The sequence below is a fragment of the Podarcis filfolensis genome (genome assembly GCF_964270895.1).
Source record: "Podarcis filfolensis genome assembly, chromosome: 6".
Taxonomy (NCBI): domain Eukaryota; kingdom Metazoa; phylum Chordata; class Lepidosauria; order Squamata; family Lacertidae; genus Podarcis; species Podarcis filfolensis.
The window spans coordinates 13,959,245-13,972,003 of NC_139609.1; positions in this window are offsets into that span (position 1 = coordinate 13,959,245).

Here is a 12,759-nt window from a genome sequence, read left to right on the forward strand (position 1 = left end):
GCTCCCAGTATGTTTCCAAGCACAATTCAAAGTGTTGGTGCTGACCTTTAAAGCCCTAAACGACCTTGGCCCAGTATACCTGAAGGAGCGCTTCCACTCCCATCATTCAGCCCGGACACTGAGGTACAGTGCCGAGGGCCTTCTGGTGGTTCCCTCAGTGCGAGAAGTGAAGTTACAGGAAACCAGGCAGCGGGCCTTCTCGGTAGTTGCACCCGCCCTGTGGAACGCCCTCCATCAGATGTCAAGGAAATAAACAACTATCTGACTTTTAGAAGACATCTGAAGGCAGCCCTGTATAGCGAAGTTTTTAATGTTTGGTATTTTATTATGTTTCTGTATATGCTGGAAGCCACCCAGAGTGGCTGGGGAAACCCAGCCAGATGGGCGGGGTATAAATAATAAATTGTTGTTGTTATTGTTGTTGCTATTGTTATTGTTATAACCGACCACCAAGGAGCATGCCACAGTGCCACTTGACCCAGAAAGCTGTCTCCAAACGCCAGCTCCCTCGGCCTGAAAGCAAGATGAGCACTACAACCCCATAGTCTCCTTTGACTGGACTTTAACCATCCATGAAACCTCTGAAAAATGCCTCTGTGTAATCTGTGTCTCTTCTATTCACTTTGAGCTGCATACCAGAGCCTTTTGAACTGGGATCAAAGCAAAATAAAGAACTCTGCTTCTTAACTAAGTTTACTTATGCCTGAATGAGCTTGGTTTTGTATTATCCTAGAATATAAAATGCCTCTATAAGCACTGACAAAAGTAACACAATCCCATTTTTCTTCTCTCTGTCTCAGAGGAACTAAAGTTATGCTGTGGATCTGCATGTCTCTGTGTGTATTATGAAATACATATATTTTTGAAATTGCAATTTCAAAGTTTGCTCAAGGGTACCTAAGGCAGTGAAACTACAATTACAAGAATAAATTGGCTACAGAATATTACATGGACATTTCATTTAGAATCATCTGTGCATAATTTTAGTTCTCAGACATTAGAAGTGAACTGAAATATGGCACAATTTCAAAATTTTCAATTTAATGTTCATATTTGACTTTGATCATCATTTGACTGTTGAATTCAGGAGTTTATATCCAAATCCAAATTCACCTGTTTTGAGGGCTAACATGGATATAATATTATTATATTCCATGGAAAGTCAGTGTTAGAAATATGTGTATTAGATATATAGGACATGTATAATTATATGGATACAGTGGTACCTCTGGTTACATACTTAATTCGTTCCGGAGGTCTGTTCTTAACCTGAAACTGTTCTTAATCTGAAGCACCACTTTAGCTAATGGGGCCTCCCGCTGCTGCCATGCGATTTCTGTTCTCACCCTGAAGCAAAGTTCTTAACCTGAGGTACTATTTCTGGGTTAGCGGAGTCTGTAACCTGAAGCGTATGTAACCCGAGGTACCACTGTATTATAGGAGCATTTGAAATCAAAACTGCTGTCTATGCTTGGAATTAGAACTGCCTGTCCAAAGCAGTGTACATAAGCATCAGGTAAAGGTAAAAGGTAAAGGACCACTGGATTGTTATGTCCAGTGAAAGGTGACTATGGGGTTGCGGCGCTCATCTCGCTTTCAGGCCAAAGGAACCGGTGTTTGTCCACAGACAGCTTTCTGTGGCCAGCATTACTAAACTGCTTCTGGCACAATGGGACACCGTGTCGGAAACTAGAACTCAGGGAAATGGTGTTTACCTTCCTGCTGCAGCGGTAATTATTTATCTACTTGCACTGGTGTGCTTTCAAACTGCTAGTTTGGCAGGAGCTGAGACAGAGCAATGTGGTCTAAACCACTGAGCCTCTTGGGGTTGCTGATCAGAAGGTCGGCGATTCAAATCCCCTTGATGGGCTGAGCTCCCATTGCTCTGTCCCAGTTCCTGCCAACCGAGCAGTTTGAAAGCACGTCAGTCCTTTACCTTCCCTTTACCTGTTGCTTATAGTCACATACCCTTTACCTGTTGCCCATAGTCACATTTGACTGGACTTAACAGTCCAGGGGTCCTTTACCTTTTATCTTTACCTTTATGTAAGCAGCAAGAACCTTGCCCTCAGCAACTATATTCTTTAACAGGAGATTAATAGCTGGCCAGATAAGAGGAGGAAAACATATTGGGATGTAATGATAAGGAGTTGGCACAAACAAGGAGAATTGCCAAGGAAATGTTTGGGAGGGGAAAGTAACAGAATATGCAAGCCAAAACCTTCTGAAAAGGAATGATTGAGGATGACACCTTAGTAAGATAACGGGGGTTTCTAAGTGGAAAACAACTCCAATTATGGTGTGTCCAATTGGAAGGCTAGAAGACTGTCCACAAGCTGTTCATTCATTGCTTCAGCCAATAATGTTGCGTAAATGATAAGGACACAAGGATTTCATGTATTTACCTGATAGAAGAGGAGTATATAAGAAGAGCCTGAGGGAATGTGCCGTTGTCAGACCATGCTTGTGGCAATAGCCTTGTGGCTGACCATTCAGTGCTGTCTTATTGATTAATAAATCTCTGTTGAGCCTTGTGTACTTGACCCCTTTTTTCTTAGAGGCTTTCGGCAGTCTACTCCAAGGAAGGAACCACGGGAATTTTCCTAACAGTCAGCTTGTAGGTAGAGTCACGTGCTCAACGCTGATATTGTTTTGGTCCGCCATCTTGGTCTGCCATCTTGTTTTTAAAATGGTGCCTGGCATCCAAACATCAACAAAATCCTCATAACTAAGTTTGGCGATGATGTCTTCAGTGGTGGTCGAACCTATTCCCCAAAAAAGGACGAAGTCACACCAAAGTCATGTTTGGGTTCACCAACTTGATTCAAAATTGACAAAGAGCCCTGCCCCCATGCCCAGAACCTTTGTGCCAGGTTTGGCATCTGAATATATAGCAAACAAACAAGTGAACAGACATAGCACTTTCTAAAATACAAAGCAATTATAACTTCTTATTGAAATTACTTTAGTTGTGTTTGCAGGGCAGTAGGACGGTTTCGTATCTATCATGTCCATTTTGATTTCCTAGGCTATTGAAAAATGAATAAAGGATGGTTCAGGAATCAGAAATTGAGGTGATGCTTGCATTTCTTGATAAGATCTAGAGTGTGGTATCATGGGGTTGTGATATATTGTTTCACATCTTTTCAAACCAGTGCAGATGTCATTGGGGTTCCTTAATCATAGTTAAGATCCTGCCCTTCCCAGGCCATTATTTCTGCAGCATGAATTTCCCCTCTTCCCATGCATGTACACAATTCACACACTCTTCCTCCACGTTAGCCAATAGTGTGGGGAGGGAGTACATGGATCAGCTGCTTTTCCAATGGAAAGGGAGGAGTCAATGATCCCATGATTCCCCCAACTTCCTAGAATTAGAACTTCTTCACACAATGCACACTTAATTATGGAATTAACAGCCCCAAGATGTGTTGATGGTTGTGGGTTTCACGGGCTTTAAGGCTGTTTACTTTGAATCTAGTGCTCTTCCACCACTGGTTTGTGAAGCTGTGTACGCATGTTAGCACAACTCACATTGATCCTGTAGTTTTGTGAGTAAAACTGTGTTTTGATGCATTTTCCCCTAAACCAGCTTCGGTCTGATTTCAGAACCTATGAAAACATTCACACACACCCTTCACACAGACAGTGGATGTGGACAGACAGTGGAAACACATAAAACTGTAATGGTGTGTATGACATGCAATTGCAATTTGAAAAGCTGCGTGGGGTGTGTGTGTGTGCGTGTAAATGATCCTGCTATGTTTTATGCCAGTACTGTGTACACAACCTAAAAAGGAATTAGCTGTTGGCCTACGAATAGCTGCTAGTCATGGTGACTATAGGGAATCTCCATATACACACACATTTTTTTATTGTTGGCCGTAATATTTTTAACAATATCCTCTTGAAAAATAAATCTCTTAATATGAACTTGCATTTCTTTTTCCAAGGCATGCTCTCTCTCTCTCTCTCTCTCTCTCTCTCTCTCTCTCTCTCTCTCATTTGGGCAAGGAATAATTATATTGCTTAGAGAGAAAATTGGCACTTAAGTCAATCTAGCCAAAGTTAAGCAATGTTAAGTCCCCTTGGTTTTAATGGTAAAGATTTAAGTACATGCTTAAAAAGAGTTTTCAAATGCATCACTCTTATATATGGTGTCAACTGTGTAGACAGATATAAAGATTCAAGTGGAAATATACTTGGCTACACATCAAATGTTTGTTAATCAGGAATCCAATTAGGTCCTCTATGAATTTTTGTTACATTTTTATCAAAAGGCGTTTTCAGTCAAAAGCGTGGGGGGAGTACTACAATGTACAAAAAATGAAAACTAAATGATTGTACAAGCTTTCAAAAAGTGAATCCATCCCGATACGATAAATGAAAACTTTGTAGTGACATTATACTAAAGCATAGGCATCCTTAGTCTTGGGTGTCTTTTACTTTAAATTCAAAACTTTGATTTTGTTCCAACTCCTTGATTGAGCTAAGCTAGATCATTAACTGTAGGGTCCATTAGTCAGTATTGAAACATGGATTAATGAGTTGGGTGTTTCCCCTGTGTAGATTTAGTAAAACCAAGTACATGTGTGTGTGCTTAAAGACAGAGTGTTGGCATGTTACACTTTTAAAAATAATTTATTGAGCTTTTTTTTTTTTTTTGGTAATCCATTTATTTAACTTCTCAAGGCACAAGAGAGAACATAATATAGTAAACAATCAGTCCCAACCTTCCCCTCCTTTTCTCAAGATAGTTTGGGTACAGATGGCTCTCTGTTTATTTGCAATATCAATGACATTTTTAGATAATGTTTTTTGAGTAGTTGGTGAAAGACAAATAAAACGTGTAACTTGTAATATTGCAGAAAAATAGTGTTTGGTTTTTTTGTTCTTTGGTTCGGCCAATTCATTCTTTAAAAAAAAAAGGAAATCTAAGGTAAATTGGTAGAATCTGAGGTACTACTCTTAAATGGTTTGATCAAATCAAATCTTTACTATTAGGGTCAATGATCACCGTTAAGGAAAGAAAATAAGGAGTGAATAGAACACATTATCCATTGGGGGAGAGAATAAAATCAAATAAAGTAGCACAGAGTGAAATAAAACGGGCATCAGCATTTTAAAAGTTGTCACATTATGAACTCCAAAGAGGAAAATGCCAATATGTCTGGGGTCAGTTCCTCATTAGTTAGACTAGACGGTCTACCAGCAATGGAGTCAGCTCTGTTAGGGCAAATGGGGCACTGCCTCACCAACCTCAGTCCAGGAGAGTGGAGTGCAGAGGGTACATTGTACCCCTGCCCTGGGTGAAAAGGGGGCCCATTCATCCAAGCCCATCAACCTTCTTAGCAACAAATCCAGGAGGCAGACCTAGCTGGCAGCTTTCTCCTTCTTAGTCTCAGTTTTGCCCTTGGGCAACTTGTCCTGGAAAAGATTACTCTGCTTGCCATTGGCACAAGCTCCACTTTCAGTTGACTTCTCTGCTTTCTGCCGTGCCAGTCTCAATGGGCACCAGCCACCCTTGCCTACAATGTCCCCTTGAATATGGCTTTAGATCGGGACCTCTTTTGACAATGAGCTCCTGAACCATTAGCGGAATTTGAAATCATGTCGAAATTGCTTAAGCGGCAACACAAACCAAATGCGTAGAACCTAACGGGAATATTTCAGCTCATCCTGCAATTTTTCTTCCTCTTAATCCGTGACATCTCTTTCCATCATTATTCATGTAGAGGCTTGGACTTCAGTAGGTGGTCTCCTAATGCTTTAATATTGAACAATCAAGTTGAGAACACCTGGGATGCTGGATAATTACAGTGTGTGCGTTTGTAAAACCACTGGTATGCTCAGATGTTTCAGGGATGCCCAAGAAATGAAAGAAAAGGAAAGAGAGTAAACCTTAAGAGCCCATATTGGGAAAGCAACATCAAAGGTGGATGTAAAAATGTATGAGATGCAGAGTTGTGCATGAAAAATAGGGCAATACTTATAATCAGAAGAGAGCCTACAGATGTCTGGTTCTCCATGCAAGAAGAAGAAGAAGAAGAGTTTGGATTTGATATCCCGCCTTTCACTCCCCTTCAGGAGTCTCAAAGCGGCTAACAATCTCCTTTCCCTTCCTCCCCCACAACAAACACTCTGTGAGGTGAGTGGGGCTGAGAGACTTCAAAGAAGTGTGACTGGCCCAAGGTCACCCAGCAGCTGCATGTGGAGGAGCGGAGACGCGAACCCGGTTCCCCAGATTACGAGACTACCGCTCTTAACCACTACACCACACTGGCTCTCTGATGCTACCACAATGAAAGATTAAAGTATGACACACCTGCAATAAGCTGTATATCTGAAGGAGGGTCTCCACCCCCATCGTTCAGCCCGGACACTGAGATCCAGTGCCGAGGGCCTTCTGGCGGTTCCCTCATTGTGAAAAGTGAGGTTACAGGGAACCAGACAGAGGGCCTTCTCGGTAGTGGCGCCCGCCCTGTGGAACGCCCTCCCTTCAGATGTGAAGGAAATAAGCAGCTATCTTATCTTTAAAAGACACCTGAAGGCAGCCCTGTTTAGGGAAGTTTTTAATATTTAATGCTGTATTATTTTTAACACTCAATTGGAAGCCGCCCAGAGTGGCTGGGGAAACTCAGCCAGATGGGCGGCGTATAAATAATAAATTATTATGATTATTTGTTGCCCGCTTAATACAATTTGTTTATTGCAGAACTAGGAATTGTGCCCCTGCTTCTGTTGGTTGCCAACCTCATCTACCTGCCACCCGTTTCCAACCCCACCCACTTGCCAAACCACTCCCTTTGTTGGGGGCACCCAATATTTGGGGGGAGGGGAGTATCTGTCAGTTTGTATTTCTTAGTGCAGAAAGTATTGATCTGATGTGTAGAGATCTTTCCGATTCTAATTCATTTGAGAGGGTTCTGGAAGCTTCTGGAAGCTTCTCTGTATGACAGAGGTGTCATGATTGTTTGGGTTATACCTTCAGAGAAGCTGAGTACAGCTGGCTTGAATTGGTTCTCTTTTCACTTCCAAGTAAGGTCATGTTGACTATGGCCAGAAGGAGCCTGGATCTTACCTTCTCTTTCTATCTCCTTTGTTATGGTGTTCTGTTCTGCATGCTATAGTGTTCAGGTTTAGTCTCATTATAAGTTTTTGTTAGTTTTATTGTAAGTGCTGCAGCTGGATTTTTATGGACTGTGCCAATTCTGAATGTACTGGATTAGTGACCATTATGCTCATTTGCCTTCAGTAGCAAGGAAAAGCTGTCCTGGATGAAGCACAATTGCCTCTGGTCTATTTTTGGGAACTCTGCTACGTGTTTTGTTTTTTTCTTGTTCCCCCTTCATGGAGGAGCAAGTGTCCCATGTTTTCTTTTTAAATAATTTTTTTTATTAATTTTCCAACATATATCAAAACACAACACAACTGACAATACACAAACAAACAAACATACAAACACATATAATTTCATAACCTCTTTTTCTTAAACCTCATTTCAACGACTTCCCCATACCTCCCTTTTCTGCATCCCTGTTTTAAACTTTTCCAGCAACCCCTAATTTCAATTACTTATAATTCACTTTCTTTAATCCTTTTTCTCTTACCCAATTATTTGTCACTGCAATTCTGTTTTACATTACCCATAACATTTTAGCACTCATTAATTTTACAACAGTTCTTAAGATAAGTTTTGAATTTCTTCCAATCTTCTTCCACCGTCTCTTTTCCTTGGTCACGGATTCTGCCAGTCATCTCAGCCAGTCCCATATAGTCTATCACCTTCGTCTGCCACTCTTCCAGCGTGGGTAGTTCTTGTGTCTTCCAATACAAGTGTCCCATGTTTTCAGTGGGGTAGAGGAACCCAAGCATGAAGTTAAGGGCAGGGCAGCTTCCGTGGATGGCTCCTTCAGTGGCAGAGGTAGGAATAGGAGTAGGAGCAGCCACGGCTGTTGAAGCCACACTGCTGCCACATTCGACTCCACCCCTGGCTCCTCCCGACATCTTGGCATCATGCTTGCAGCATCACACACTGCATGGCGTCAGGCCCCCACTTCTCCCTCAGAAGTTGGCGCCTCTCCCTAAACTCCTTCTTCCTCTTCCTTCCTTCACACTTCACCCCAAACCAACACCCCTCTCATTATAGTGACTGCTCATTATAGTGACTGGTACAGGTGAGGTTCTGTCCGTCTCTCGACTTCCCAACACCATAGGTCCTTTCTGGCTATTGTGTGGGATGGGTGCAGTAAGTGTGGCATGCAGATTGAGGTTGAATCCTGACAAGACAGAAGTACTGTTTTGGGGGGACAGGGAACGGGTGGGTGTGCACCTCCCACGCTGAAGCAAAGCAGGAGCAGCAACCTGCAGTTTTGGGAGGTGTCTTCTCTCCCCACTCCACTGCTGAGAGAAAGAAGCCTGCATTTCCCCTCCATCTGCAGCAGCAAGCAGGAAGCAAGACAAAGGATAGAAATACTTTGTTTTATTCATTTCCTCCCCAACACTTGCAAAGGGCTTGCAAAGGCTGCCCTGTGCTGGTCATTGGACACTGGAGATTGAAAGGATCAGTACTAGGCAATTTAGACTTTTCCCTTTCTGCCGTGTGTGTGTGTGTGTGTGTGTGTAAATGAATGGGAGAAAGGTGTGAGGTGGGCAGAGACATCAGAACAGGATGGTTGCTGGGGAGTTGTCCCACTGTCCTAGTCTGCCTTACCAGTTCTTCTGTCTGCCTGCCTGGGCTGCCCACCTGCTGTTCTGTTGTCATGCTGCATTTTATGTGGCCACCTACTGGCAGCCACAAGTACTGCATCATGACAACAGCCTTACAATTTTATTATATGCTAAGATAAATGGATTCTGAACAGCAGCTAATATAGAGTTGCTGTTAGCAGGGTCAGAGGAACTAGGACTGCACATGGAGAGGATGGGACCAATGTATACCATTTTTGCACACCTAAGTATCCAATAGAAACCTGTCTTACACCACATCAGATAATTGATCCCCACTAGATCTGTACTGTCTTTGCTACAGGGCTTCAGACACAAGTCTTTTCCAGTCCATAGATGCCAGAGGGTTAAACCTGGCACACTTTGCATGCATAGCATGGACTGTACAGCAATATGAACCTCAGCCTCTATTCAGAATGTTAAGGCTTATTCAATTTTTTGGTGCTTGAGGAGGTACATCCCTAATATCTGACACAGAAAAAATATATACATTGTAACTTCCAGTTCAATGCAGAATATGTTAATTCTGCATGCCATAAGGTGTGCAATCTCACTTTCAAAGCAGGCTTCTAATAAGTATTCCAGGCGGCAAAAATAAATTGTTTGTCTTTTTGACTATCTGAATAAATTACAATAATGAGTTGTTAATACTTTCAGATTATTAGGAATCATGTATGTTCCCCAGATGGCATCCAAATTCACTGATCTGTTATTTTTTATTCTTACATATTTATGCATTAGTGGCAGCAGTCCTCAACAAGGAGTCCAGGAATCTGGGGAGTTCTTAAGTCAACCCCTGAAACATGGACTCCATTGACAATGGCACAGTACCCAGAGAGTAGGCATTCTTGTTGAACTGCATCATTTCATCTCTTTACCCAAGTGCTCATCTCCTCATACACTCTCTGTATTCATTGTAAACACTCAGCCATCACAAATAAAGCTTCAGGCTTAAATGTGATCTCTCTCTGTATGTGTTTCTATCTCTTTTGCTCCCCATATTCAATTCATCAAGTCATGGTCCAAGGGTCATGGCCACAGGTTAAGGTGCACCACCCCAGAGATCCTCAGGAAGCAAAAAGTTTTCACAGAGATGATGAGTCTCCTATCAATCATCTCCTCCAGTAGCAAACTAGAGTTTGAAGGCAAAATGAGTCCACCCAAAAGTAAGGGGATTTGTTGTTGTTGTTGTTGTGTTGTTTTACATAATTCAGAGACTACCATGGTCAGATTCAGAGGTTACTTTTGAGGCAAGTAGACACATTTGGAATTTTGAAAAAAGTGTGATGGGCACCAATAAAAGAATAACTACAGTGGGGGCATGACATAGTTCCAAATAGCTGCCGTGCCTAAAAGAGTAGGGAAAGAGACAGGACTGCAAAATGGTATAGACATAATACCCTTTCCCTACTGCAAAGAGGAAAGGAGCACCTACACAAACCCTAAAAGGTAAAGGTAAAGGACCCCTGACAGTTAAGTCCAGTTGCGGACAACTCTGGGGTTGCGGTGCTCATCTCCCTTTACAGGCCGAGGGAGCTGGCGTTTGTCCGCAGACAGTTTTTCCGGGTCATGTGGCTAAACCGCTTCTGGCGAACCAGAGCAGCACACAGAAACACTGTTTACCTTCCCACCAGAGCGGTACCTATTTATCTACTTGCACTTTTTGGCGTGCTTTCAAACTGCTAGGTTGGCAGAAGCTGGGACCGAGCAACGGGAGCTCACCCCATCACGGGGATTCAAACCGCTGACCTTCTGATTGGCAAGCCCAAGAGGCTCAGTGGTTTAGACCACATCACTACCGGCATCCCTTACACCAACCCTGTCTGCACTCAGTCACAGAGAGGGGCTTTTTGCACCTCTGAACACAGCAGAAGAGTGCATGTGTTGTGGATATGGGGGGGGGAAGAGATATTTACTGATACCTTTCATGGGTGATATAGGGGATAATGGTGTGCACACTGTCTCATGGGGATGGTGCCAAGGATTCTAGTGGGACAATGTAGATAAGATGAACTAATATGGGGCATGTCAGTTTGAAAACTAACTACTGAAATTAGTGTCCTGGTCAGTTTTTTTTTATTTTTGAATAATTTAATATTATATTGTCCTGATACTGTCAGGAACTGTGCTGCAGAGGGCTGCACTGAGGAGGAATGGTGGGAGCCTCCCCATTTCCCAATCTCCTGATCCAGATCCTGAATTTTCCCAGGAGCAGGAGGACAGTATAGATTTGGAACAGTGGTTTGCAGAGGGGCATAGTTCAGAAGGCAGAAGCTGGGATATACTGGATGGTGAACAGCCAGGAGAAGAAACACTGGAAGGGAGAGGGTTAACAGATTCACAGTCTCTGGACAGCATTCCTCCGCTCAGCGCAAGGTCAAGAAGGGCTCAGAAAGTGGTAGAACAGAAAGCACAGAGAGGACAAGCTCAGATTACGAGACGTAGAAGTGATGTAGGTTAATAGGGATGTAAGGGGGTGTCATCCTTAATTGGGAGCACTGCCATTACTGTGTTCTTTGTTCTCTCGCTGTGATTATTAAAGTTTCTAACTGGTAAGAAGACTCCTTTTCCTTTGTTCTGCTTAGCTAAGCCACAGGGGAGGAAACCAATTACCCAAAGCCTGACAGAAACACAGCATATGATCAGACACAAATTAGAGGGGACAATTCAATTCACCTGTGGCAACAAAAACCACTCATCATGGCTCTGGAAGTCATGGTTAGGGCCACCGCATAAAGTCTCTATATGGCCAACAGGCGTACAAGAACCCACGTGCCCGGTGGACCATTGCTGCAGCTGGTGCTTCCTGGGAAAGTATGAAACAAATCAGCTGCTTCCCCAACACTAAAGAGTCCTGTAGTTTTCCTTCATCCTTCTTTTATTATCTGATCTCCTCTGCAAGTACAAGAAAATCCCATTACTATGCCAGCTAAACTATCTGCTACAATTTCCCCATTACTATTTATTTTTTACTCCCAATCTCTCTTTTCTTTACCTGTGTTGGCTTATTTTCTTCAGCGGATACTACTCCTACTGATCTCTTTTCTGCCCCAAAGCTTATAATTCCAAACAACCTTTTCTCCATATACCTACTTAACCAGAATGGCATCTGATGGACTTTTTTTTTTTCCTCCACCTGTTCAGACTTAATAGGATTAATTTCCCTTGTGGTGCACACAATAGCTTCTTAAGCATTAACTACTTTTTTCCCTTCTATTTTTTTGCAGTGGATGTCATATGCAATGCATAATAGAATTCCAATTAACTTTTCTGCAGGGTACTTACTTATATACTTTGAAAATTATCTGTATTATGAAAAGAAAGGAGGAAAGGAAAGAGTTTGCATCTGATAATAAAGTTTATTTTCCCTCTGCAACCAGAAATGCTGATACACTCTTCATTCGCCAAGAAGATTTTTAATTGTAATCTTCCAGTTTTGATGAAATTCCTACCCCAGGAGTAAAGAAGGAATGAGTGGGCAGGGCCCAGAAGAACCGTAAAATGTCACAGAGTCACAAAAATCACGACCCTAACAAAGCACAATTGTTTGTTTCAACATTTTATTAAACCAAATGGCTTTCAAGGCATCAAGGAAACATAATAGCTTATAATAAAAAGAAAGCAAGCACGGTTAAAAAGTTGTCTCCACAACAAAGCAAAATATAGAATGACTCAAACAAATCCATCATTAGGAGTAACAGCAACCACATTGCAGAGACCTACTTTCAGATAGACTCAGGGCAATCCAATACTCAAGAAGATTCTGTAAAGCTAAGACTCCATTCGGTAAAGATCCAGATTCCATTCTGGAACAGGCTTCCAGTTCTGCTCTGCCTTAATTGAGGCAGCCCCCACTACAGCGGGAGATCATTGTCGAAGGAAAAACAAGGATGATTGAGGGTAACTATCATGGCTTCATTCACAGTTTGTCTCGGTACCTGGCTCTCACTCCAGCATAGAATACGAGGGACAAGGAGGTGCTGAGTGCAAAAGCACTTCACCTGCTGAAAACCCTCCAGTGCCGCCATTAAG